The sequence below is a fragment of the Bos taurus genome, chromosome 4 (assembly GCF_002263795.3).
Source record: "Bos taurus isolate L1 Dominette 01449 registration number 42190680 breed Hereford chromosome 4, ARS-UCD2.0, whole genome shotgun sequence".
Taxonomy (NCBI): Eukaryota; Metazoa; Chordata; class Mammalia; order Artiodactyla; family Bovidae; genus Bos; species Bos taurus.
In genome coordinates, this window is record NC_037331.1 from 119,889,472 (window position 1) to 119,894,787 (window position 5,316).

General features: G+C 48.0%; 1 pseudogene; it reads left to right on the top strand.

The window, feature by feature from the left end:
• The first annotated feature begins 840 nt into the window (after window positions 1–840).
• On the top strand, window positions 841–4,811 carry LOC132345164 (small ribosomal subunit protein uS2-like; annotated as a pseudogene).
• The last annotated feature ends 505 nt before the right edge of the window (window positions 4,812–5,316 follow it).

Consider the following 5,316-nt stretch of genomic DNA (forward strand, 5'->3'; position numbering starts at 1 on the left):
AGCTGCCGGGGCAGTAAGTCAAGGCACCAGCAAGATCACAGGATCTGCAATCAACAGGGATCTTAATGGTACCAGAGAGCCTTTTTTTGCCAGGCTGTAGGAGGTGGATGCAATAGTTGAGGGGCTAGAGGGACCCCGGACCTTAATGACACCAGTGAGCCAACTAAAATACAGGAGGCTGAGGCCAGGTACAGCATGTTTGGCCAATGTGAGCTGAAACATATTTAATTCTGAATTTCCAGAACAATTACCTCAAACAAAATGTTCACCTTCTTCTGATATTCACATAGAAAGATTGCACAGAATCTTTTGCCTAGAAATTCTACTCCCATGGAAGAAAGCCACCAGGGAGACTGCTTGGAGAATTTAAGAGATGTGTGGTTTTTAGGTGGAGAAAGAGGCAAGTGTGGTTCAGAAACGGAAAGGGGTCTGTGCAAACCCAGCAGGCTCTCTTTGGTGGAAGGCAGGCCGTGCACTCACTGCTCCTTCCCCCTTTCGCTGAGGTCACTTTTATCATGTTTTAGGTAGCTCCAATGAAAACTTCGAGTACAGGGGCTTCCCTGTTGGTCCAGTGGTTAAGAATCTACCTTGCAGTGCAGGGGACACCGGTTCGATCTCTGGTCCCAGATGACCCCACATGGCACAGAGAAATTAAGTCTGTACACAGCAAAGACTGAGCCCAGGCATCCTAGAGCCCAGCGCTCCACAGCAAGAGGAGCCACCCAAAGCGGGAAGCCCCAGCCACCAACTAGAGCACAGGCCCTGCTCCCTACAAGTGGAAAGAGCCTGCATGCAGCAAAGAAGACCCGGGGCAGCCAAAAAGAAATAAAATTATATTTAAACAAAAACCCCTTCAAGTACAGTGACTTCAATGGCTCCAGTAACTCGCTGCTCGATGTTCTCAGCACACCAGCGTGTGGGGTCTACAGGACCCCCCTCCCCCCGTGAAGGCCCAGCGTCTCCATCGACCACGTGTCTCCACCACTGTGCTGTGCCGTCTCCCCGCTCACCTCTGCACAAAACTGCTTCTGATGGTGTCACTCTTTAGGCAGGGGAGTCATTCTTGTGAATCATCTAAGAATTAATATCTAACCTGCAATTTTATTTCTATATTCCTTAAAAGGAGTTCCTTAAAATCCCAATTGTATTCCTTAAAAGAGTGTTTTAACACAATCTTGATTTGAACACCTATGTTTTCATTTATCAACTTTCATGTCTCCTTCATTGTGTCCTGTGCTCTGGCTCAGCCTCTCTCTCGGCCTCTGCTCTTGGCCTCTCAGGAAACAGCATACAGGATGTGTTAGTTGCATCCGCGCTCCCTCTCACTGGCTCTTTTCCGTCCTCCCTCATCTCCGTGACATGTGTAACTGTGTGCACATCACTATCACCTGACACCCTCCCTCCCTTGGGAAGCCTGTTATCACCTTCCTGCTCCTTTCTCTGCTGCCCCGTGTGTGTCCCTGCCTGACACTCACAGCAGCCTCACAGCAGGCACTCTGCCTCACTCTTCTCTCCAGAGCTCCTGCTGGAATTTCTGGACACAACCTCCCAAGTATTAACCTCTGACTCGGACTTCTCCTTCCCTGGTGGGCCCTGTAGCATCTTCCCCTGAGTGAAGACCACAGATAAAACCTAAATTCTGCTTCTTCCCCAGCTACCTTAGACTCCCCTGTGGATGTCTCCTTCTCATCCAGGCTCAGTGATTCAATATCATCCACGAACCATTTTTCTATACTCAACCATCTGGCCGTACTGATACCATCACCAGGGGAGTGGGTGGAGCAATGATGGGCAATGTTGAGATGGCAGGTAGAGACCAGGCCAGGCAATGAGGGCGTGAGAATGAAGGACAGTGCTAAGAAGAGGAGCAGATTATAGAGAAGTCACAAGGGCAGAAGAGGTTGGAGAATGTTTTTAAAAACAGATCAGGGAGAAATCTGGGAGAGGAGAGGTTGAGTCTTAAGGGAAGAGAAATGATCATTGCATAGCTCCTCGGGAGCGGGGTGGGGAATCCAGCAACGTGCTAGTTTACCAGCAACATCCTATCAGATGCTACATTTCAGTTCGAAATACTTCAGGCTACAAATCCATTAGATTTGTAGAAATTCCATATGCATTAGAAATTGATACATTTTCCTGCAATGGAATAAATTAGGCTAAGGTTATGTATTACATTGTTTATTGTGATGTCAAGATGTCATTTTATATTAGTGTTTATTCCAATGTGGACCAGTAAAGCATATTATAGTACATCATCTATTCATTGGACTGATTTGTGGAAAATAGTGTCCCAAGAGAAAATATTCCCCAAGATATTCTCAGCTGAATATAAGCAAGATACCGTAAAACACTGTGCACACTGTGTGACCATGTATGGTTTTAAATGTGGTTGTGCTCAGTCACTCAGTCACATCCCACACTTGGTGACACTATGGACTGTAGCCCACCGGGCTCCTCTGCCCATGGCGATGCTCCAGGCAGGGATACTAGAGTGGGTTGCCATTTCCTGCTCCAAAGGATCTTCCAGACCCAGGGATTGAATCTGAGTCCCTTATGTCTCCTGCACAGGGAGGTGGGTTCTTTACCATTAGCACCACATGTGGAGTGAAGAAGAAATAGATAGTCATAGTTGCTTGTGTATCCATAAAATGACATTCTGGGTCGTGTCTCCTGATCCAGGGGCTAAGACTCTGCATTCTCATTGTAGGGGCCTGAGTTCAATCCCTTGTCAGGAAACTAGAACCCACATGCCACAGCTAAGAGTTCCCATGAACAAGGTCCCGCAGGCACAGCCATACAAATACTTAGAAGAAAAAAAAACAAAAAACAAATAAACCTCCGGAAGCTATTCCTGAGAAACAAAACACGTGGCTGACTGTGGGAGCAGCAGGGCCTTGACAAGAAGGGAGGGGGTAGGAAGAACAATGGAATATAAATTATTTTATATTTCTAGGTTCTTGAACCTTGTACATGTATTACAAGTTTCTCAGAAATGCCAAGACATTACAAAAAAAATTTAAACTTCTAAAGAATAAAACTCACAGTGTTATTTCTACAAACTGAATGAAAGTCAAGTTTGTTTTATCAGATTATCTGGCTTCTCTAACATATCTTCTCAGGCTTTTCCCACGCTACTCAGACAGTGGTCCATACGGCACTGTCTGGATTCTTGTCATAAAGTGAAGTGAATCTTTTACACTATCCTGGGTCCTTGCTGTCCAGAAAATGAAGGACGACGTCATCACGTTCCTTGCAGCAGGGGCCCTCTTAGGTAGCACCGACCTTTACTTCCCAATGGAGCAGTACATCTACAGAAGGAAAAGTGGCGGCGTCTACACTAGGAATCCGAAGAGAACCTGGGAGAAGCTTCTGTGGGCAGCTCATGCCATCGTTGCCACTGAAAACCCAGCTGCTGTCCCTGCTGCGTCCTCCAGGAACCTTCGCCAGCGAGCTGAGCTGCAGTTTGCTGCCGCTTCGCTCCTGGAGCCTCCACCAACCAGACCCAGGCAGCTTCCAGGAGCCAAGACTCCTGGTGGTTACAAGCCCAGGGCTGACCGCCAGCCTCTCCCAGAGGCATGTATGTGAACTTCTTACCATCGGTCTGTGTGACACGGACTCTCCTCTGCACTCTGGAGACGACCCATTCCCAGCAACCAGGGAGCTCAGTCCGTGGGTCTGACTTGGCAGATGCTCACCTGGGAAGTTCTGCCTGTGCGCGGCATCGTTTCCTGTGAACACTCTTGGGAGGTCATGCCTGATCTCTACGTCTGCAGATTCTGAAGAGATTAAAAGGGAAGAGCAGGTGGCAGCTGACCAAGGAGGACTTCACCATGAATGGGTCACTTCAGCAGCTGAGTGCAACGCTACTGGATCTGAGGTGCTGGCCTAGTCCACAGGCGGGCAGCGAGCTCACTGCCTACTCCGCAGTTTCCCCTGAAGGCTGGCCTGCAGCACCCACTGCTCAGGCCACTGGACAGGTAGGCACAGCACTGGGTGGGCTTCAGCTGTTCTTTCACAGGCTCTTTTCTTGGGTGGGGGGCTGTGCTGGGTCCTTGCTGCTGCACAGGTTTGCTCTGGTTGCGGTGAGCGGGGAGCACTCTGGTTGTGGTGCCTGGCCTTCTCGTTGCAGCAGCTTCTCTTGTTATGGAGCGTGGGTCCCAGGGCCCCCAGGCTTCAGTGGTGGCAGAGTGTGGGCTCAGGAGCTGTGGCCCCCAGGCTGTGGAGCACAGGCTTGATGGTTGTGGTGCATGGCCTTAGTTCCTCTGAGGCATGTGGGTTCTTCCTGGACCAGGGATTGAACTCATGTCTCCTGCATTGGCAGGATTCTTTACCATGAGCCATTATGGAAACCCCACAAACTCTTAAAATGGAAATTGGTTGACAGAAAATAAGCAGTTTCTAAATAAATAAATATGTCTACTCATGAGAAAGTTCCGTGGCTTTTGCTTTTTTCCTTTCACATAAGAGGAAAATTTCCTAATTCATAGTTCATTATGTTCTTCCCTCAAACAACATTTGCAACCGCTAATTTTATTAGCTAAGCTTGATCCAATTTTTAAAACACTTTTCTCCCACTTTCCCCTATGCACTGTACATTCATTATCAATTGAGATAATATTTTATCATTGTTCAGTCACTCAGTCATGTCCAACTCTTTCCGACCCCATGGACTGCAGCACACCAGGATTCCCTGTCCTTCACCATCTCCCAGAGATTATATTTATATACTTCATATGGATAGGAGGATAATCAGTTGACTTCATCCTTGAATTATTTCTCTGAATCTGACATATTAATATGCTGCTGCTAAGTTGCCTCAGTCGTGTCTGACTCTGTGCAACCCCGTAGACGGCAGCCCACCAGGCTCCCCTGTCCCTGGGATTCTCCAGGCAAGAACACTGGAGTGGGTTGCCATTTCCTTCTCCAATGCATGAAAGTGAAAAGTGAAAGTGAAGTCACTCAGTTGTGTCCGACTCTTTGCAACCCCATGGACTGCAGCCCACCAGGCTCCTTCGTCCATGGGATTTTCCAGGCAAGAGTACTGGAGTGTGGTGCCATCGCCTTCTCCGATTAAAATGCTAGTAAGATATAAGACACTTGATTGACTTCAGCATAATAAAAAATAACAGAATCAGGTGACCATATCTGAAGACTGATTATAAAAGCAGCAGCCATGTTGATGAGGAGCAGTGACACACGGGGGGACATTTTATGTGGTGAGAGAGGGGCGCTGGCCTCAGGGATTGAAAGGGCTGCTTGAAAACAGAGTAGAACTAGGCTCAGTGGATGGACGTCCTGGGAGTCACTTCCCAGAGA